This window comes from Triticum aestivum, chromosome 6D (genome assembly GCF_018294505.1).
Source record: "Triticum aestivum cultivar Chinese Spring chromosome 6D, IWGSC CS RefSeq v2.1, whole genome shotgun sequence".
NCBI classification, from domain to species: Eukaryota; Viridiplantae; Streptophyta; class Magnoliopsida; order Poales; family Poaceae; genus Triticum; species Triticum aestivum.
In genome coordinates this window covers 385,343,103-385,367,313 of record NC_057811.1, presented here as the reverse complement: position 1 = coordinate 385,367,313, position 24,211 = coordinate 385,343,103, and the positions used below count along the sequence as shown (strand labels likewise).

Below are 24,211 nucleotides of genomic sequence, written 5' to 3'. Positions count from 1 at the left end.
TGTTCTCCCTGAGTATGCACCGTTGCTACAGTTCGTCGTGCCGAGACACCACGTGATGATCGGGTGTGATAAGCTCTACGTTCACATACAACGGGTGCAAGCCAGTTTTGCACACGCAGAATACTTGGGTTAAACTTGACGAGCCTAGCATATGCGGATATGGCCTCGGAACACTGAGACCGAAAGGTCGAGCTTGAATCATATAGTAGATATGAGCAACATAGTGATGTTCACCATTGAAAACCACTCCATCTCATGTGATGATCGGACATGGTTTAGTTGATATGGATCACGGATCACTTAGATGATTAGAGGGATGTCTATCTAAGTGGGAGTTCGTAAGTAATATGATTAATTGAACTTTAATTTATCATGAACTTAGTACCTGATAGTATTTTGCATGTCTATGTTGTTGTAGATAAATGCCCGTGCTGTTGTTCCGTTGAATTTTAATGCGTTCCTAGAGAAAGCTAAGTTGAAAGATGATGGTAGAAATTACACGGACTGGGTCCGTAACTTGAGGATTATCCTCATTGCTGCACAGAAGAATTACGTCCTAGAAGCACTGCTGGGTGCCAAACCCGCTGCAGGAGCAACGCCAGATGTTGTGAAAACCTGGCAGAGCAAAGCTGATGACTACTCAATAGTTTAGTGTGCCATGCTTCACAGCTTAGAACCAGGACTTCAACGACGTTTTGAACGTCATGGAGCATATGAGATGTTCCAGGAGTTGAAGTTAATATTTCAAGCAAATGCCCGGATTGAGAGATATGAAGTCTCCAATAAGTTCTACAGCTGCAAAATGGAGGAGAATAGTTCTATCAGTGAGCATATACTCAGAATGTCTGGGTACCACAAACACTTGACTCAGCTGGGAGTTAATCTTCCAGTTGATAGTGTCATTGACAGAGTTCTTCAATCACTGCCACCAAGCTACAAAAGCTTCGTGATGAACTATAATATGCAAGGGATGGATAAGATGATTCCCGAGCTCTTCGCAATGCTAAAGGCTGCGGAGGTAGAAATCAAGAAGGAGCATCAAGTGTTGATGGTCAATAAGACCACCAGTTTCAAGAAGAAGGGCAAGGGGAAGAAAGGGAACTTCAAGAAGAACGGCAAACAAGTTGTTGGTCAAGTGTACAAGCCCAAGTCTGGACCTAAGCCTGAGACTGAGTGCTTCTACTGCAAAGGGACTGGTCACTGGAAGCGGAACTGCCCCAAGTATTTGGCGGAGAAGAAGGATGGCAAAGTGAAAGGTATATTTGATATACATGTTATTGATGTGTACCTTACTAATGCTCGCAATAGCGCCTGGGTATTTGATACTGGTTCTGTTGCTAATATTTGCAACTCAAAACAGGGGCTACGGATTAAGCGAAGATTTGCTAAGGACGAGGTGACGATGCGCGTAGGAAATGGTTCCAAAGTCGATGTGATCGCCGTCAGCATGCTACACACACATGCGCGCTCGCTGCCTCTTCAGGGTCAAGCAATTGCAGCTGAGTCTGCGGCTTGGCGCCTTGCAATAGTAGTATGTAATGTTTATTTCTTTGCCACTAATACTAGGAATCAGAAGTAGCTTAATTGCATTATTAGCACAGTTAAAAAAACAGACAGGGGTACAGAGTACCATATATCATCATCTTTTATTGTGTTTTTTCCTGCAGCACCTGTCTTGTCGAGCCAGTCGCATAATCTTGCAGTTGCAGGGCCGAGCTGCTCCCAGTCTTTGCTTTTCCTCCAGGACTTCAGGTAATTTTTGATATATATATATTTATTATCTCCCTTTATTTTTATCTATCGGCCCATGGATCTGTTTTGAGTTGCACATTCCTTTGGCGCATCAATGCATATATGATTCATGATTCGTTCAATATGGCTATGTTACATTTGATTCAAATCAAAATCAGACATACATCTGCACAATAATTATTTTAAACACCATCTGTTTGTTGTAACAGATATTGTGGAAGTGATTTCACATGATAATTATCTGATTGATCCAGTCACCAGGATGTTCTCCAAAAAAATTAATGAGACCGCGAAGTACAGTAGGTACCATAGACTCATTATTGTGAAGGAAATATGCCCTAGAGGCAATAATAAAGTATTATATATTTCCTTATATCATGATAAATGTTTATTATTCATGCTAGAATTGTATTAACCGGAAACATAATACATGTGTGAATACATAGACAAACAGAGTGTCACTAGTATGCCTCTACTTGACTAGCTCGTTAATCAAAGATGGTTATGTTGCCTAGCCATAGACATGAGTTGTCATTTGATTAACGGGATCACCTCATTAGGAGAATGACGTGATTGACTTGACCCATTCCGTTAGCTTAGCACCCGATCGTTTAGTATGTTGCTATTGCTTTCTTCATGACTTATACATGTTCCTATGACTATGAGATTATGCAACTCACGTTTACCGGAGGAACACTTTGTGTGCTACCAAACGTCACAACGTAAATGGGTGATTATAAAGGTGCTCTACAGGTGTCTCCAAAGGTACTTGTTGGGTTGGCGTATTTTGAGATTAGGATTTGTCACTCCGATTGTCGGAGAGGTATCTCTGGGCCCACTCGGTAATGCACATCACTATAAGCCTTGCAAGCATTGTGACTAATGAGTTAGTTGCGGGATGATGTATTATGGAACGAGTAAAGAGACTTGCCGGTAACGAGATTGAACAAGGTATCAAGATACCGACGATCGAATCTCGGGCAAGTAACATACCGATGACAAAGGGAACAACGTATGTTGTTATGCGGTCTGACCAATAAAGATCTTCGTAGAATATGTGGGAGCCAATATGAGCATCCAGGTTCCGCTATTGGTTATTGACCGGAGAGGTGTCTCGGTAATGTCTACATAGTTCTCGAACCCGTAGGGTCCGCACGCTTAACGTTACGATGACGGTTTTATTATGAGTTTATGTATGTTGATGTATCGAAGGAGTTCAGAGTCCCGGATGAGACCGGGGACATGACGAGGAGTCTCGAAATGGCTGAGACGTAAAGATCGATATATTGGACGACTATATTCGGACTTCGGAAAGGTTCCGAGTGATTCGGGTATTTTTCGGAGTACCGGAGAGTTACGGGAATTCGTATTGGGCCTTAATGGGCCATACGGGAAAGGAGAGAAATACCCCAAAGGGTGGCCGCACCCCTCCCCATGGGCTAGTCCGAATTGGACTAGGGAAGGGGGGCGCCCCCTTCCTTCTTTCTCCTTCCCCCTTCCCTTCTCCTACTCCCACAAGGAAAGCAGGAGTCCTACTCCCGGCTCCTCTTGGCCGGCTGCCTCCCCCTTGCTCCTTTATTTACGGGGGCACCCCAGAGACACAACAATTGATCCTTGAGATCTCTTAGCCGTGTGCGGTGCCCCCCTCCACCATATTCCACCTCGATAATATCGTAGCGGAGCTTAGGCGAAGCCCTGCGTCGGTAGAACATCATCATCGTCACCACGCCGTCGTGCTGACGAAACTCTCCCTCAACACTCGGCTGGATCGGAGTTCGAGGGATGTCATCGAGCTGAACGTGTGCTGAACTCGGAGGTGCCGTGCGTTCGATACTTGATCGGTCGGATCGTGAAGACGTACGACTACATCAACCGCGTTGTGTTAAACGCTTCCGCTTTCGGTCTACGAGGGTACGTGGACAACACTCTCCCCTCTCGTTGCTATGCATCACCATGATCTTGTGTGTGCGTAGGAAATTTTTTGAAATTACTACGTTCCCCAACATATTGCATCTCCCTTTTTGTTCCTTGTACAAAAACCGAACCTTGATCTATAACTAGAGAGGATGTTTGGCTTCTTACAGTGTAGTTCAGACCTACGTTTAATATTTCATTTATCTTGGTTTTGCTGTTCTCCTTGCCCTCGCACCTTCAGCCTCTTGCAGTCTCTACCCTGGTCCAACGCATTTCCACCTTCGGGATTAGTTTTAGACCTGAATAATTGTTATTTGGTGCCAGCGTTAAGCATGAACATTATATCTGGATCTTGTTTGATGTGAGACGGTTATTCATTTAAATCAGAGAATAATGGTTGTTCTATTTATATGAATAATATCTTTTATGGTCATGCACCCTTGATGAGTGGTCTATTTTTACTAAATCTTGATAGTAGTGATACACATGTTCATAGTATTGAAGCCAAAAGATATAAGTTTAATAATGATAGTGCAACTTATTTGTGGCACTGCCGTTTAGGTCATATTGGTGTAAAGCGCATGAAGAAACTCCATTCTGATGGGCTTTTGGAATCACTTGATTATGAATCACTTGATGCTTGTGAACCATGCCTCATGGGCAAGATGACTAAGACTCCGTTCTCCGGAACAATGGAGCGAGCAACAGACTTGTTGGAAATAACACATACTGATGTATGCGGTCCGATGAGTGTTGATGCTCGTGGCGGGTATCGTTATTTTCTGACCTTCACAGATGATTTGAGCAGATATGGGTATATCTACTTGATGAAACATAAGTCTGAAACATTTGAAAGGTTCAAAGAATTTCAGAGTGAAGTGGAAAATCATCGTAACAAGAAAATAAAGTTTCTATGATCTGATCGTGGAGGAGAATATTTGAGTTACGAGTTTGGTCTTCATTTGAAACAATGCAGAATAGTTTCGCAACTCACGCCACCCGAAACACCACAGCGTAATGGTGTGTCCGAACGTCGTAATTGTACTTTATTAGATATGGTGTGATCTATGATGTCTCTCACTGATTTACCGCTATTGTTTTGGGGTTATGCTTTAGAGACGACTGCATTCACGTTAAATAGGGTACCATCTAAATCTGTTGAGACGACACCATATGAACTATGGTTTGGCAAGAAACTCAAGTTGTCGTTTCTTAAAGTTTGGGGTTGCGATGCTTATGTGAAAAAGCTTCAACCTGATAAGCTCGAACCCAAATCAGAGAAATGTGTCTTCATAGGATACCCAAAGGAGCCTGTAGGGTACACCTTCTATCACAGATCCGAAGGCAAGATATTCGTTGCTAAGAATGGATCCTTTCTAGAGAAGGAGTTTCTCTCGAAAGAAGTGAGTGGGAGGAAAGTAGAACTTGACGTAATTGTACCTACTCCCTTATTGGAAAGTAGTTCATCACAGAAATTAGTTCCAGTGATTCCTACACCAGTAAGTGAGGAAGCTAATGATGATGATCATGAAACTTCTGATCAAGTTATTATCGAACCTCGTAGGTCAACCAGAGTAAGATCCGCACCAGGGTGGTACGGTAATCCTGTTCTGGAGGTCATGTTACTTGACCATGACGAACCTACGAACTATGAGGAAGCGATGACGAGCCCAGATTCCGCAAAATGGCTTGAGGCCATGAAATCTGAGATGGGATCCATGTATGAGAACAAAGTGTGGACTTTGGTTGACTTGCCCGATGATCGGCAAGCCATAGAGAATAAATGGATCTTCAAGAAGAAGACTGACGTTGACGGTAATGTTACTGTCTGCAAAGCTCGACTTGTTGCGAAAGGTTTTCGACAAGTTCAAGGAGTTGACTAAGATGAGACCTTCTCACCCGTAGCGATGCTTAAGTCCGTCCGAATCATGTTAGCAATTGTCGCATTTTATGATTATGAAATTTGGCAAATGGATGTCAAAACTGCATTCCTTAATGGATATCTTAAAGAAGAGTTGTATATGATGCAACTAGAAGGTTTTGTCGATCCAAAAGGTGCTAAAAAAGTGTGTAAGCTCCAGCGATCCATTTGTGGACTGGTGCAAGCATCTCGGAGTTGGAATATACGCTTTGATAGTGTGATCAAAGCATATGGTTTTATACAGACTTTTGGAGAAGCCTGTATTTACAACAAAGTGAGTGGGAGCTCTCTGGCATTTCTGATATTATATGTGGATGACATATTGTTGATCAGAAATGATACTGAATTTCTGAATAGCATAAAAGGATACTTGAATAAGAATTTTTCAATGGAAGACCTCGGTGAAGCTGCTTATATATTAGGCATCAAGATCTACAGAGATATATCAAGACGCTTAATTGGACTTTCACAAAGCACATACCTTGATAAAGTTTTGAAGAAGTTCAAAATGGATCAAGCAAAGAAAGGGTTCTTGCCTATGTTACAAGGTGTGAAGTTTGAGTCAAACTCAATGCCCGACCACTGCAGAAGATAGAGAGAAAATGAAAGTCATTCCCTATGCTTCAGCCATAGGTTCTATCATGTACGCAATGCTGTGTACCAGACTTGATGTGTGCCTTGCTATTAGTTTAGCAGGGAGGTACCAAAGTAATCCAGGAGTGGATCACTGGACAGCGGTCAAGAACATCCTGAAATACCTGAAAAGGACTAAGGATATATTTCTCGTTTATGGAGGTGACAAAGAGCTCGTCGTAAATGGTTACGTCAATGCAAGCTTTGGCACTGATCCGGATGACTCTAAGTCACAAACCGGATACGTATTTTTATTGAATGGTGGAGCTGTCAGTTGGTGCAGTTCCAAGCAGAGCATCGTGGCGGGATCTAGTGTGAAGCGGAGTACATAGCTGCTTCGGAAGCAGCAAATGAAGGAGTCTGGATGAAGGAGTTCATATCTGATCTAGGTGTCATACCTAGTGCATCGGGTCCAATGAAAATCTTTTGTGACAATACTGGTGCAATTGCCTTGGCAAAGGAATCCAGATTTCACAAGAGAACCAAGCACATCAAAAGACGCTTCAATTCCATCCGCGACCAAGTCAAGGAGGGAGACATAGAGATTTGCAAGATACATACGGATCTGAATGTTGCAGACCCATTGACTAAGCCTCTCTCACGAGCAAAACATGATCAGCACCAAGACTCCATGGGTGTTAGAATCATTACAATGTAATCTAGATTATTGACTCTAGTGCAAGTGGGAGACTGAAGGAAATATGCCCTAGAGGCAATAATAAAGTTGTTATTTATATTTCCTTATATCATGATAAATGTTTATTATTCATGCTAGAATTGTATTAACCGGAAACTTAGTACATGTGTAAATACATAGACAATAAGAGCGTCACTAGTATGCCTCTACTTGACTAGCTCGTTAATCAAAGATGGTTAAGTTTCCTAGCCATGGACAAAGAGTTGTCATTTGATGAACGGGATCACATCATTAGAGAATGATGTGATTGACTTGACCCATCCGTTAGCTTAGCACTATGATCGTTTAGTTTATTGATATTGCTTTCTTCATAACTTATACATGTTCCTATGACTATGAGATTATGCAACTCCCGAATACCGGAGGAACACTTAGTGTGCTATCAAACATCACAACGTAACTGGGTGACTATAAAGATGCTCTACAGGTGTCTTCGATGGTGTTTGTTGAGTTGGCATGGATCGAGATTAGGATTTGTCACTCCGATTGTCGGAGAGGTATCTCTGGGCCCTCTCGGTAATGCACATCACTATAAGCCTTGCAAGCAATGTGACTAATGAGTTAGTTACGGGATGATGCATTACGGAACGAGTAAAGAGACTTGCCAGTAACGAGATTGAACTAGGTATTGAGATACCGACAATCGAATCTCGGGCAAGTAACATACCGATGACAAAGGGAACAACGTATGTTGTTATGCGGTTTGACCGATAAAGATCTTCGTAGAATATGTAGGAACCAATATGAGCATTCAGGTTCCGCTATTGGTTATTGACCGGAGATGAGTCTCGGTCATGTCTACATAGTTCTCAAACCCGTAGGGTCCGCACGCTTAATGTTCGATGACGATCGGTATTATGAGTTTATGTGTTTTGATGTACAGAAAGTAGTTCGGAGTCCCGGATGTGATCACGGACATTACGAGGAGTCTCAAAATGGTCGAGACATAAAGATCGATATATTGGAATGCTATGTTTGGACATTGGAAGGGTTCCAAATGAGTTCGGGCATTTACCGGAGTACCATGGGGTTACCGGACCCTCTCGGGGAGTCAATGGGCCTTATTGGGCCTTAGTGGGACAGAGGAGGAGGCGGCCAGGTGGAGGGCGCGCCCCGCCAAGCCCAATCCAAATTGGGTGCCCCCCTTTCCTTCCCTCTCTCTCCCTCTTCCTTCTTCTCCTACTCCAACTAGAGAAGGGGGGAACCCTACTCCCACCGGGAGTAGGACTCCCTTCCCCCCTTGGGCGCGCCATGAGAGGGCCGGCCCTCCCCTCCTCCACTCCTTTATATACGGGGGAGGGGGCACCCCATAGACACACAAGTTGATTTTTTAGCCGTGTGCGGTGCCCCCTCCACAGATTTCCACCTCGGTCATTTCGTTGCAGTGCTTAGGCGAAGCCCTGCGCAGGTAGCTTCATCATCACCGTCACCACGCCGTCGTGCTGATGAAACTCTCCCTCGATCTCAGCTGGATCTAGAGTTCGTGGTATGTCACCGAGCTGAACGTGTGCAGATCGCGGAGGTGCCGTACCTTCGGTGCTAGGATCGGTCGGACGTGAAGACGTACGACTACATCAACCGCGTTGTCATAATGCTTCCGCTTTTGGTCTACGAGGGTACGTGGACAACACTCTCCCCTCTCGTTGCTATGCATCACCTAGATGGATCTTGCGTGTGCGTAGGATTTTTTTTTTGAAATTACTATGTTCCCCAACAAATATATAGTGTTGAGCACCATGTTTAAGTAGAGAATTACAACGGGAATAGAGAGGTTACACCGCTGCATAGAGGAGGAGAGAGTCGTTGTTGACAGCGGCAAAGTTGTTGGTGTAGATCGACATCACGATCCTTGCCCCGGCGGCGCTCTGGCGCCACCGGGAGAGACGGGGAGAGAGCCCCCTCCTTATTCTTCTTCGTTGACCTCCCCACTAGATGGGAGGAGGGTTTCCCCTCTGGTCCATGGCCTCCATGGCAGCGGAGGGGTGAGAGCCCCTTCGAGATTGGATCTCTCTCTCTCTCTCTCTCTCTCTCTCTGTTCTCTTCTGTTTCGCGTTCCTATTTTTCTGGCCGAAAACCGTTTCTTAAATATCCGGAGATCCGTAACTCCGATTGCACTGAAATTCTAACACGATTTTTTCCGGATATAAGCTTCCTTGCGCCTGAAGAAGGGCCCCAACCGACTTACGGTGTGCCCACTAGACACCATCGCGCACCAGTGGGGAGGCCGCACCCTGGTGAGTAGTGGAGGCCGCGGGCCTCCGTTTGCGTTGATTCCACCTCCCAAAAATCACATATATTCCAAAATAATTCTCCATACATTTTTATCGCGTTTGGACTTCATTTGATATGGATATTCTGCGAAACAAAAAACATGCAACAAACAGGAACTGACACTAGGCACTGGATCAATATGTTAGTCCCAAAAATAATATAAAATATTGCCAAAAGTATGTGAAAGTTGTATAATATTGGCATGGAACAATACAAAATTATAAATACGGCGGAGACGTATCACAGAACTATCTGTGTGGTCCCTAGAAGCACCGGTTAGTCCATTATGGAAGATATCAAGTATTTCATTTTCCTTAAGAGGATGATCAGGCAAAGTATTAAGTAATTGGAGAAGCCTCCCCCAAGCTTGTGGGAGACTCTCTTCTTCAATTTGCACAAAGTTAAATATTTCCTATAAAGTAGCTTGTTTCTTATGAGCAGGAAAATATTTTTCAGGGAAGTAATAGATCATATACCAATGAGCAAGAGTATTGTACCATATCTTAGCATCACCCTGTAACGAGAAAGGAAATAACTTGAGAATATAGTAATAGAAAATATTTTCATCATGAGTAAATAGGGTGACTATATCATTTAATTTAGTATGATGTACCACAACAGTTTCAGTTTCATAGCCATGGAAAGGATCAGATTCAACCAAAGTAATTAACTCAGGATCTACAGAGAATTCATAATCCTTATCAGTAATAAAGATAGGTGAAGTAGCAAACTTGGGATCGTATTTCATTCTAGCATTCAAGGTTTTTTCTTTCAACTTGCATAATTTCTTAAGATCATCTCTATCCTTACAAGCAAGAAAGTCTCTAGCTACCTCTCAATCCATAACATAACCCTCGGGTATGTCAAACAATTAATATCTAGGAGCACTATTTCCAATAGGTGAATCAAAATTTCCAGTTTCAATAATTTCATTAGTTTTAGTAATCTCATCAGTTTCAGCATTCTCAATTTCTTTAGCTCCAGCAAGTTGTTCATCAAGAAATTCACCTAGTGGCACTTTCTTATCAAGCAAAGTACTAGCATCATTCATAGCAGAAGTAGTATCATCAGTGACTTGCGACGTATCAGAATTAATAACAAGTGATGGTGTCGCAAGCTTACTTAAAATAGAAGGTAAATCAAGTGTAGAGCTAGATAACAGTTCCTTACCTCCCCTCGTCTTAGAGGGAACGGTCTTGGTTCTATCATCCTTAAGATTCTTCATGGTGATCAACAGATATAAATTCCAAGTGACTCAGCAAATATAGCTATGCTCCCCGGCAAAGATGCCAGAAAATGGTCTAGATAACCCACAAGTATAGGGGATCGCAACGGTTTTCGAGGGTAGAGTATTCAACCCAAATTTATTGATTAGACACAAGGGGAGCCAAAGAATACTATTAAGTATTAGCAGTTGAGGTGCCAACTCAACCACACCTGGAGACTAAATATCTGCAGTAGAGTGATTAGTAGCACAGTGGTATAATACTTTGATAGCAGTAGCAATGATAGTAACGGTAACAGTAGCAGTAGTAGCAGCAGTTTTATAGCAGTTGTAACAGTAGTAACGGCAGTAGTAACTTAGCAAGAACAATATGTAAAAAACTTGTAGGCATTGGATCGGTGATTTCGTTGGATAATATTCATCATATAGCAGGCATAACCTAGGATGACATAGAACTAGTTCCAATTCATCAATATAATATAGACATGTATTCTGTATATAGTCATACGCGCTTATGGAAAAGAACTTGCATGACATCTTTTATCTACCCTCCTGTGGCAGCGGGGTCCATAAGGAAACTAAGGGATATTAAGGCCTTCTTTTAATAGAAAACCGGAACAAAGCATTAACACAGTGAATACATTAACTCCTCAAACTACGGTCATCACCGAAAAGAATCCCAATTATTGTCACCTTGGGGTATGCGGATCATAACACGTAATGCGTGCATATAACTTGCATGGTAGGATCTAGAACACAACTTTTTTGTGAAAACATAAACGGTTCAGATCTGAAATCATGGCACTCGGGCCGTAGTGACAAGCATTAAGCATACCAAAGTCATAGCAACGTCAATCTCAGAACATAGTGGATACTAGGGATCAAGCCCTAACAAAACTAACTTGATTACATGATGAATCTTATCCAACCCGTCACCGTCCAGCAAGCCTATAAAGAGATTACTCACTCTCGACGGTGAGCATCATGAGATTGGTGAAGGTGGATGGTTGGTGATGACGATGGCGACGAATCCCCCTCTCCGGAGCCCAGAATGGACTCCAGATCTGGCCTCCCGATGAAGAACAGGAGGTGGCGGCGGCTCCGTATCGTGAAACATGATGAAACTTTTTCTCTCTTTTTTTCTCGGGAAATCTGAATTTACAGTGTCGGAATTAGGGTCAGCGGTGCCCCGTGGGCCCCACTACCCACCAGGGTGCGATAGAGGGGGGTGGCGCGCCCTGGTGTCTAGTGGGCAGCAGGGCCCCCCTCCAGTGGGTCTTTGCTCTAGTATTTTTCTTTTATTTTAAAACAATTCTCCAAAAAGTTTCGTCAAATTCCGAGAAATTTTATTTCTGCACAAAAACAACATCGTGGTAGTTCTGCTGAAAACAACGTTAGTCCGGGTCAGTTTCATTCAAATCATGCAAATTAGAGTCCAAAGAGTAAAAGTGTTTGGAAAAGTAGATACGACAGATACGTATCAGAGTGCCCACCATGTACACCACAAGAGATGAGAGTTTTTCAAGGAAAACTCAACAGACCGAAAGTCAACCCGTGCTGAATAGTGATTTGTGTGTTGAGTTCTTGGTATTTGCTGTCAATTTTTAATCTTTGAATTATAAGCACATGAAATGTCTGGCGACGATAGGCTCCCGGAGTGCGATTACTGCACAGACGGCGGGGGTATGTGCAACATGCCTCGCCTAGAAAACGATAGGTGCTTTACTCTCAAGCTGAAGGAGACCTTCGAACATTTTATGGTAACGACGACAAGTATTTTTTTAATTAAGCATGACTTGTGCTTTTTTTGCTTTAACATGTAATTTCCATTTTTTACAATTCAACTAGTGCACACCCTGCTATGCAATACCTTATGCCTTAGAGAAGTTCGATTTCGAAGATAGGGAGAGTATGGAGATGAAGAAAGCTCACCTTAAGACGAAACGTGGGTGGGGGCTAGGCGCGGAGAACCTTATTATATCTTCAGAGAGCCCCCGTCGCCTCGTCTCTCTGAGCAGAACAAAAACCCTAAGAAAACTCAGAATGGCATTAAAAATGAAGCCCTCCAGCCGGCAAAGGTTGGGATCCACCATGCCCCCATGACCCTAAGGCCACAGGAGACGAGGCAAACTAGCGTCGGCGCTGGCGGGAGGCAGAAGAAACCCTAGTGTCGGGTGGGTAGGAGCACTCTTTCCTGACGGTTGGGTACTGAAATCTAATTGCCCGACCATCTATAGCGACGATGTGGTTCTTAACTCGATCTGCACCTATAAAAAATGTTCTTGATGTATATACAAAATGTACAATGTGTAAAACAAGACATGTGTTGAAAAACATAAAAAAAATATAAAGGAAAAATAAAAATCATATAAGGAAATAAAAAAATCATAGAACCCATAAAGAAAAACTAAAAAAAACTGAATAAACCGGAGGAAAACCTAAGAGAACAGTTGCCAAGCTCTGAAAAAATGATAAAAGAAAACAACGGGAGAAAAAAAATACTCACACGGTAGTTCAGGTAGTGGGCTGTCCTAGTAGCGCTCGCAGGGCAAATCTTATTCCCGAATAGGTCGGAGAATAGTCAGGTATCGCGTACCCATTGAGTGCTGATGCGTTATATGGGGCCAGCCCACATTCGGGATTCAGTGAGCCTTCTTCTACTGGGTTTCGAAAGGTTCTATAACTTTTCCTGAACCGTTTTCCTATTATTTTTTGGTTTCCTCTTTTATTTTTACTAGATGAAGCCCCACACGTTGTTGCAGGAATACTTTGCAATATATTTCAAAGATATTTATTTTATGGCAATAAGAATATTCGTAGAAATAATATGAGAGCTAAAATTAAAAATGCATATGGTTTATTTTGTTTGATTATTGTATTTTTGTAAAATATTTATTAAATATATCAACATGTTTGCATGTTGAGGTGAACCTTTTCTTATGACTCATTGAATGTTGAGGTGGGCCTTTTGTAATGCATGTTGCTTGATGAGGTGTCAAACTTGCATGTTGAGAGAAATAGGTTAGTGGGGGCTAGCCATTTAGATATAGAAGATTTCCTTCTTTTCATTTCATAATTTCTTTCAAAAATAAAAATAAATAAATGCGAGAACAATTTTTTCAAATTCGGTATCAATGTTCATATCAACAAATAATTTTAAAATCTGTCAACTTTTTTGAAATACAGATTTTTTTTAGATTTGTTTTATGAATTCAAGAATATTTTTTAAATTCATGAATATTTTTGGAATACTTTAAAATTCAAGAACATTTTTTGAAAGCCTGGAAAATTTTCAAAATTCTTGAACATATTTTGAAATAGAATAGTTTTTGAAATGTGGGAACAATTTTAATTTTTTACATATTTTTAAATTCATGAATCAATCTTAAAGTTATAATTTTATTGAAATACAAAAAAAATATTCAAATTCATGAACATTTTTTAAAATACAAGGAAAAAAGTCTATTTCGTGAACATTTTTGAACTCCTGAAAAGCATCAAAATTCATATACATTTTTTTACGTTCTAGAACATTTTTTAAATTAGTGAACCTTTTTTTGAAATCCCAAACTTAAAAAAGGTAAAAATAGAAAAGAAAAACAAAAGGAGGAAAAAAAAAGGGCGCCTCGCGCTGCAGTGGACCAGCCCAAAGTGCACGGGGGTGCGTGTTTGCTCGCTACCCCACACACAGGTCGTGGAACAGGAGCTCTTCTCTCGCCGGAGGCGAGAAACAGCTCTTGCGAACCTTTAGAGACTTCCAAGTATATTTTTTTTTTGCGCATGACTTCCAAGTAGTTTTTAACAGCTCTTGAGAAACAGCTCTTACACCAGAAAGCCAATCGAGCAACATGAGCCCAGAAGGTTTAACACGGACAAAATGTTCCAAGTTGTAGCATTGGACTGCCGGACGGACGGTTAGGTTGCGGCAGGCGGGATCGGTGGCCTGCTGCGTTCTCTACCAGATTGTGCATTTGTCTCAAAAAATAAACAGATATTGGTGCACAGTGGATTCGTAGTTTACTTCATCTTTTTTCTCATAAGTCTTCATTTTGAATCGATGTTTATCATATTTCACTTTCTTCGGCAAGCATGGCGTTAATATGTTGCCCGTGCAGACACCAGTGGTGTAGCACGGTAGCACAGTGTCTATTTTTCTCCATCCATTTCTAAATATAAGTATTTTTATAAATTTTAATATAGACTACATACAAAGCAAAATAAATGAATCTATACTCTAAACTACGTTTATATACGACCAGTTCGTATTGAAATATTTAGAAAGACTTATATTTAGAAACGGAGGCAGCAGTCCGCGTCCAAGGGTGGCCGCACCTGGCAGCGTTGATGGTTTTATCTTATCAACTACTCTGGACACATCCAGCTACAAATGGACGTAAATTAAATCTATAAAACTACTGGACCCAACTGTTCGCTCGTTAATTTATTTTCTACGGAATATTAGGTGAAGTACAGTGCAACATGGCTACTCGCTGATTCGACCGATCACTTGAATATCGAGCAGCCCGTCCCTGCTCTCTTGTACGATTCTGCCGATCAGAAGAATACACTCATTTTATCAAGTCGGACGGCGAATGGACAACTGCTGCTTGGAAGTAAGTTAAGTAGTAGCACGTGCCACGACTTCTCAACTGGAATTGGCAAGGCAGGCAATCCCTAGCTGCATGTTTATATCATATTTTGTCCTGAATACCAATGCTTATTTTTCCCGGCTGCAAGCCGACAGTGTCATATGACTGAAACACCTGCTCAGCATGACCTCTACCACGGCACTTGGTTGGGTAAGTACCTCATTGCACGAACTGCCGAGCTGTTGACGGTGTGTTTGTTTACACAACAACTTCTCGGAAACATAAGGTGGACTCAAGGTGGGATATTTCTTCAGCTGGTCTCACCCGTCTGAATCTGAGTAGAGAGGATATTTTTCCGTCCTAAAACTTAAAAATTGAAAACTGCCTCTGCTAAAGTGTTTCCTAGATGGATGAGGGGATATTGCCTGCTGGAAAGTCATCGAAGCATTTAACGTTAGTTGACCATTCTCCGTCAAGAAAAAATGTCAGTTGATCGCTTAATTAGTGCTAATATGCTAAAATATGATTCGGCTGCAGACTGAGGCAGATAGTGTGTTGTTCACAGGGAAAGTTGCTGCTTATTCTACCAGAAACTGAAGACACATCCCCGCCCGTAGTCCAGCCCTACACTGGAAATATGCATTGCTGCTGGTGGTATTTTTATGTGTTTAAAAAAAATATTTCTATGTGTATTTTAAAAAGCTTAACATGCATTTGAAAATATGTTATTAATGCATTTGAAAAACTACAAATGTGTATAAAAATGTTTTTGATATATACGAATAATGTACAGTGTGCATAAAAAATGTACACATTGAAACATATATCTGAAAATATGTGAATTATGTATTTGCATTCTTTTAAACGTGTATAAAAATGTTCCCAATGAATATAAAAATTCACAATGTGTAAAATTATACATGTGTTGAAATAAAGAAAAAGGAAACCCCAAACAAGGATAAAAGCGAAGAAAACTGAAGAAAAACTGTAGAATATCGTTGCAAAGAAGTGAAAAGAACAACAATAAAGGAAACCATAGGAAAAAATAATACTAACATGATAGTTAGACTACTCAGCCATCCCGGTAGGGTCGCGCTAGAGGCGAGACTTACTTACGTCTCGCAAGGTGGATCCTATTTCTCGCATAGGTCGGGGAATAGACAGGTACCGCGAGCCGAAAAGCGCTCGTGCAGTATCCTGAACCAGGATTTTCATATTTTTCCTTTTTTGTTTCTTTTTGTTCCTATTTCCTTCTCTTGTCTTCTTCTAATTTCGTGAACACTTTTTAAAATGTTCAGTTTTTCAAATGCGGAAACATTTATTGATATCTGTGAACTTGTTTTGAACTTCAAAATTAATTACCAAATCAATGAACATTTCTTAATCCAGGGGAAAATTGAAAATTCGTGAACTTTTTTATTAATTTGGAACAGATTTCAAATTTATGAACATTTTTTTTAAAACTCTAGACTTTTTTCTGATTTGTGAACGTTTTCTGAAATACGGGGGATTTTTTCAATTCATGAACAGCTTTTTAAATCCTCCAGAAATTCTAAAATTTAAGAACATATCTTGAAATTTATAATATTTTTTGGATACGGGGGAATAATTTCCAGATTCATGAACATTTTTTCGGGGACCATTTTCAAGTTTATGAACATCTTCTGAAATTGAGAGGAAAATTCGTGAACATTTTTTAAAATACTGGATTATTTTTAATTCGTGAACACCTTTTAAAATTTAAATTATTTTTTGCAATCCAAAAACATTTTTTAAATTCATGAACATTTGTTAACGTTCAGAAGTTTTCTTTTGAAATCCCAAATTTTCTTAAAAAGCAAGTAAGAGAAGAAAATAAAAACAAAAAGTGGAAGTGAGAAAAAAAACAGCGGCGCCTCACCCGGCAATGCGAAGATATACCCTTTCATAATGATTTCGAAGTAGACACCACCAAGCCATTCGAGCAACATTTGCCCAGATGGTTTAACACATACTAATGTTCCAAGTAGTAGGATTGGGATGCGTGTATGTACGTATGTACAAGCATTTACATTTGTATTGTATTTAAAAGAAAGTAGTAGGATTGGGAGTGTCGGGCAGATGGTTGGGTCGGCAGGGGGTTGGTGGCCTACTGCGTTCTCCACAAGATATGAATGCATTTGTCTTAGGGAAAAAACAGATATAGGAGCATAGTGGATTTGTAGTTTATTTCATCTCTTTTCGTCGATTTGTCTCCATTTAGAATCGATGTTTATCCTATTTCACTTTCTCCGGCAAGCAAGTCGTTAATCTGCCGCCCGCGCCGACATCAGTGGTATAGCACAGTAGCACACTGTCGATTATAGTCTGCATCTAAGGGGGTCGCATGCTCGCAGCTGGCAGCATTCATCTGGGACGCGTAAGATTCACATCTCTGTTTTAGGGTATTTTGCATACTTGTCCTAGTTGGACCTGTTTGAGCTAATGCGGGTTAGAAACCAACATTTGCATGTAAATTGGTTGACTGCATTAGGCTCCCTGCAAGAGGGAAGCAATTTCTACGACGATGTTTGGTTGTCTGCCTCGCTGTTGTTAGACAAACAACATGTTTGGTTGCAAACGGCATAAGGTGTGATTACCACTTCTCCCTAGTGATGACCTTACCACACACACTGAACATCGTCTTGTCCTAGCTAGAAAACAAATGGCAGTTTATCTTAACTACTAACAAATGGCAGTACAAATTATTAAGAGTCATGTGGCTGAAAATGGGAGAGTTTATCGATGCTAACTAGGTGGAAGGCCTTCTTCTTCTTCTTCTAATGTTGTTGCCTCTTCTTCTTCTTCTTTTTCAGATCCATGTCTGACCTCTGTTATCCCACATTGCCTGAGTCCACTCCAACATTTTGTTCTTCCATGCTTCGTTGTCAAACACCTTCACACCATGGTTGGAGCTGACCACCTCATCAGGCGTCACATCTTCTTCCTCCAGCACAAGATCATCACAACCCCATTGTAGGATCCAGTTGTGAAGGATGCAACATGCAAGAACAAGCTTAAGCTGGGTAGGGTAAGGCTGGAATGACCTCTGGTCTAGGATTTTAAACCTATTTGTCGGGGGTGACCCCCGGGTAGGCGCATCCACACTTAGCGTTTTTCAAAAACACTGGGGCGGCAAACGCCCCTCAATCCGTCGGCTCGGGCGGTTCGGCTAGGTATAGCGCGACGCCGAGGGCCGGCTCGCCACAGCCGGCAGGCCGGCGCCCGTCCCGTCCAGCCGTACGACAAGACAACCCCTCCACGACGAAGGAGCATCGCAACAGTGCACCCCTCACCGCTGACCAGAGGAAGCGCGGCTACCGTGCACGTTGCTCCGCTGACCCAGGCGACCGACGTCCGCGCGGCCCGGCGTTGTACCAACCACTCCATGACGTGGTCGAAGACATGCCACATAGACGCCATGCCGATGGGTCCCGCAGACGGCGGGCCCCGCAACCGGTTGAAAGTGCGTTATATCGACTAGAGGGGGGTGAATAGGCGATTTTTATAAATTCTTCACTGAGGAATTTGTGGGTGAGGAAATTCCTTAGCGAAGAACTACTTGCAGCGGAATAAGTACTCAAAAGTATGCATAGCAGAGCACAAGCATAGTCATCATGATGAAATGAAAACAAGCACAGAGTACAGAAAGCGTAAAAACGGGATAACACAGGATGAAGACAAACAGACTGAGGAAATTGAACTGAGGAAATTGAGAAAATCTTCAGTCAAAGTCTTCAAACACAGATATGAACAAGCATACAACACAGTAATGAGGAAATGAAAGAGTTGAGGAAATAGAACTAGTAAGCTTGGTGAAGACAATGATTTGGTAGACCAGTTCCAACTGCTGTCTCAGTTGTACGTCTGGTTGGAGTGGCTAGGTATTTAAACCTGAGGACACCTAGTCCCGGACACACAGTCATCACCGTATTCTCCTTGAACTAAGGTCACACAGACCTCGTCCAATCACTCGTGGTAAGTCTTCAGGTGACTTCCAAACCTTCACAAACTCGGTCACTCGGCGATCCACAATTTCCTCTTGGATGCTCTAGACCATGACGCCTAACCGTCTGGAAGAAGCACAGTCTTCAAAGGTAACAAGCGTCGGATCCACGCAGGATCAATCTCTTCAGTGATGCTCAATCACTTTGGGTTTGTAGGTGTTTGGGTTTGGGGTTTTCCTCACTTGATGATTTTCGCTCAAAGTCCTCGGAGGATGGGATGCTCTCAAATGACAAGTGTCAGTTTCTCTCGGAGCAGCCAACCAGCTAGTGGTTGTAGGGGGCGGCTATTTATAGCCTAGGGAGCAGCCCGACATGATAAGACATAAATGCCCTTCAATGATATGACCGTTAGGTGGATAAGATATTTTGGGACAGCTGGCGCATAGCACAGCAACGGTCGGAAATTTGAGGTTCAAATTCCTCAGGGCTATCATGTTCCTCACTGTGTAGGCAATCCGCACTGGCGAATTCCTAACTCCTCAGTCAGAACAAATTCCTCAGAGACCAGAAGAACTTCGTCTCTGTCACTGAAGAATATGACTGAACTGTATGAGATTTCCAATGGCTTCACTCGAAGGGATTGGTAGGTGTAGGATTTTGAGTTGAGCATCACATGGAAATTTTTCCTTAGTATTTCCTCGACCCCCTTTAACAGTACGGTGTTTCCTATGACTCAAGAAAGAGAAAATGAAACTACGAAAACAAAAGTCTTCACGCTTCATGTTCCTCAAATGAATACCAAGTCTTCAAGGTCACACCAATTTCTTCACTTTCAAAGTCTTCAGAAAGTCTTCAGAAATCCAAGTCTTCAGTCGAAGAACTTCATTTTTAGGGGTCGACTTTCTCTGTAAATATCAAACTCCTCATAGACTTATAGACCTGTGTACACTCACAAACGCATTAGTCCCTTAACCTATAAGTCTTCAATACACCAAAATCACTAAGGGGCACTAGATGCACTTACAATCTCCCCCTTTTTGGTGATTGATGACAATATAGGTTAAGTTTTCAACGGGGATAAACATATGAAGTGTAAATACTGATATTGAGGAATTTGATTGCAAGATATAGAAGAACTCCCCCTGAAGATGTGCATAGTGAGGAATTTGCTTTTGAAGCAATGCACACTTGAAGAGTTGAATCATGGAGATCTCCCCCTATATCTTGTAATTCATACACGCATTTGACATAATATATGAAGAATTTGAAATGCATGATGAAATATGGTGACTGATGTAATTCAGCATGCGTGCAATGATATTAACGAGGAATAAGCATGCAGAAGAAACAGCAAAAGTATCAGACCACCATAGAGTTTAAGTTTACAACTCGATCCAACAAAGTCATCAGAAGAACGAGAGTTGTAACTTTAGAAAAAAAACGCCCATATAAAATGTCATCAGAAGAACCCGCTTGAAGACTAACTCAAATTTCTCCCCCTTTGTCATCAAATGACCAAAAGGGTCGAAAATGAGGACTAATGCCCCTGAAGAATATCAAGGTGATGAAGGAGCGTCAGCGTTGTTGGGGTCGTTTGTTGGAGTAGGTCCTGCCGCAGTGTCATCCAAATCTTCATGTTCATCAGTGTCACGTGATGAAGAATAGGAGCTGGCCACCAAGGAAGGAACCTTGACCTTCTTGTACTTCTTCGGAGGAGGTGCAGCCCAGTCAAGATCTTCCTTGAGACCCATTTTCTTCAGATCGTCTTCACTATAGACTTGAGACAGAACAACCCAGGTGCGGTTGAGGGTTTCATGAAGGTAGTAGTGGTTTTTCTTCACTGCATTATGGGTAGCAGTCATGTTGTGAAGAATTGAACCAAACTGACGCTTGACCCATTTATGATTGCGATCAACCTTCTGGTGAAGACTGAGGAGAAGCTCACGGTCAGTCATCACCCTGGGTGATGTGCCTTGAGGATTTTGCTTGGGTGCGTTTGCGGCAGAGTCATGGGTGGCAGAGTCATCATTGGTGGAGTAGGATGCAGCCTTGCGAAATTGTCCATCCAATGGACGAATGCCTTCATCAATTAGAGCCGTAGCCTTGCCCTTTTCATCAGCTGAGGAAAATGTCTGTTTGAGGACTTCGATCGGAGGCAAGTAGCTGCAATGGTTCAGTGTATCAGCTTTATAGTTGAGTGAAGACCTTGTTCTGATGAATCTCATAATCCAAGGTGCATAAGGCTTCAGCTCAAACGGTGACATGGCGACATTGGACAGAGTCCTCATGAAGAAATCATGGAAGTTGACGGGAACGCCATGAATGATATTGAAAAGCAGATTCTTCATGATGCCAACGACTTCTTCTTCATTCGAGTCGTGGCCCTTGATTGGACTCAATGTCTTCGTCAAAATGCGATAGACAGTCCGTGGCACATACAGTAATTCCTTCACGAGGAATTTGGTTGGTGGGGCCTGCCCTGGCTTCAAAGGCTTCATCAGCACTTGCATATAGTGATCGGTAAGCTCAGGTTCATTGTAGACGCAACAAGCACCTTCAAGGGGAGGACTGAGTGGTAAGGCACGAAGCAATTCGGTAGCTGGTGCCTTGTAGTGAGTGTTTTCAGACATCCAGTCTAGCACCCATGAATTCACATCTTCAGAATTTCCGGTGATGTGCAGCGTCGCATAAAATTGAAGAATAAGTTCTTCATTCCAATCACAGATGTCAGTGCAGAAATTTAACAATCCAGCGTCGTGAAGAACACTAAGGACTGGCTCAAAGCACGGCAGAGATTCCATATCCACGTGAGGAATGTGCTCATGATCGAAGACTTTGTCTTTGTTGAACAGCACTGAGGAATAGAAATTTGCCTGGCTGGCAGTCCAGAAACGCCTCTTCCTTATGCGAGCAGAGTCATAAGGGTTGTAATCAGTGAAGAATACATGCTCGCCAAAGAAGGCATCCGTCTTGAATTTTTGCTTCCTGGAGAATGGATCCTTTGGCTTGGGCAGAGGAGTGTCAGTGAGTTGCATCACAACCTCAGGAATCGCAATCTCAGGTTCTTCAGGCTGAGGAATTTCTGGTTCCTCTTCAGTGGCAGCCTAGTTCTTCAATTCTTCATTTTCATTTTCTTCAGCACTAGCGGCTGGAATGTCTTCATGAGCTTCATCAGATCCCATTTGAACTGTAGTGACTGGGGACTGAGGAATTTGCTGCAGTGGAGTGAAGAGTGGAGAATTGGGGTGCTGACTTTCTCAAAAGTCATCATTCATCACTGGTGTGGTACAGCCAATGTCCACATCTTCTTCTTCAATTTCTTCAACGCCGGCCTCTTCAGCAGTAAACTGAGGCATAGGCGAGGAAACAACTGGGGTTGAAGGGATTTCATCCACTTCAATTTCTTCATCCATCTGCTCTGATGTAGCAGCAGAAGGGGTTTCTTCATCAGATCCGCTAGGGATCACATATTGTTCATCAAAAGGAACAAGGTCCTTTGATGGCATGGTTGAGATTGGAACAGCATCAATCGGGTTTGCAAAAGAGCTGGTCATAGGCTTCATTTTCTTTGGAGCTGAAGAATCTGAAGGAGCTGATGCTTTCCTTTTCTTCACTGTTGCACGCTCTGCAGCCTTGGTCTTCTTCACATCTGATGCAGATGGAAGGACTGGAGTTGGAGTAGGCGGAGGAGCAGCAGAGGAATGTGGTTCATTTTCTTCAGGCACAACTGATCCAGTTGCCCTGACCTCCTCATTTTCTTCAGGCGCACCACTAGTGGGTGCCCTGGGAATTTCTTCAGTGGCTGGAATGCAGTCATCAGCCTTGGAACTCACATTATCTTCAGCAGCCTGATTGTCATCAGCGGTGCTGGCATGTTCTTCAGTTGGCTGAGCAGATGCTTCAGCCGGAGTGACTTCAATATGCACAGGGGCAGTGGCACTTGAAGTGAGTGTCTTCGTCAGATTGACGAACCTGACCTTGGCTCCTTTCCAATCAGCATAGTAAGCGTTGAAATCATCGTCGAGGACTTTGATTTCAGACTGGAGCTTTACAAGTTCATCAGTTGTCATAGAGACAATGTTGTTCTTCAGGAACTTCTCCTTCCTGTACTGTGCTTTCTTGAGCTGCCTGGCCTTCTCATATTTCCATTTTTCTTCACTGATGAAATGGGTCAGCATGTGACTTTGGCCAGGTGTTAACTTGAAATCAGGCATAGGAGTGTTTGGCTCCTTGTGCCAGAGATCAATATAGTCGAGGATCAACTTTGGATCCAAAAGCAGTGGCACATATGTGCCCTTGGCTCTAGCGGCCCTGACTTGTCTATCTCTGATGATTTCAGCAAGTTCTTCATCATCAGCTTCGTCTTCTTCAGACGGTACTTGGAAGGCGACCTGCTTCTTCTGAGGACTTGGGCGAGAGCCTCGTCCAGCAGTGGTCTTTGTCTTCAGCAGAGATGGTCCTGTTGAAGAATTTGGTGCAGCTGAGGAACTAGCCGAAGCTCCAGAGGCAATAGAGATGCATGTAGTCCTTTGGCACGTGGCGAGATGCACAGGTGCTGAGGATTTTGTCGGAGCAGCTGAGGACTTTGGAGGAGCAGGAGCGGCTTGAGGAATTGGCCGTGAGGGCTTAGCTGAGGAAATTGGCCGTGAGGGCATTGAAGAAGAGGCACTTGGCTTGTGCGCAGGCTTCTTTGCCATGGATTTCTTCGGCCTTACAGAGGCCTCAGCAACAGCAGCAGTGGAATCTTCGTTGAATTTCTTCACTGCATCTTTCACCTGTTTGGCCAACTTGGCCTGGCACTTGGCCCATTCTTCAGGAAAATCCTCACCGCGCTTGATGCTAGTGGGATCTGCCTCTTGGCCAGGTGCCAATGGAGGTCTTGAGCATGGAGGAGTAACAGCGAATTTCTTCATGTATTTTGGAGTCACATACCTGTACTCCCTCCACTCTTTTGCCCATCTCCTTTCTATCCTCTGAATGTGCACCTTGCGTTGATTTTTATCTTCCTCAGGGGGTGTGCAGTACCCAGCATAAATGTCATCAGGGATTTCAAAGGCAGTATTGACCTCAGGCCTCTTTCCTCCTTTCTGTGGCTTCTTTCCATCAGCCATTTTCTTCAGTTGAGGAATTTGAACAATTGAACTTTCTGAAGAAGTATGCAACTTTTCTTCAAGGAACGCTACAAATGAGTTAAGTTGATGAGAACCTAGTGATTCAGCAGCGGACATGAGTACCTGTGAACAG

At 42.6% G+C, this 24,211-nt stretch overlaps 1 pseudogene; it reads left to right on the top strand.

The window, feature by feature from the left end:
- Nucleotides 1-8,526, top strand: part of LOC123142624 (uncharacterized) — a 153,368-nt pseudogene extending 144,842 nt beyond the window's left edge.
- The last annotated feature ends 15,685 nt before the right edge of the window (nt 8,527-24,211 follow it).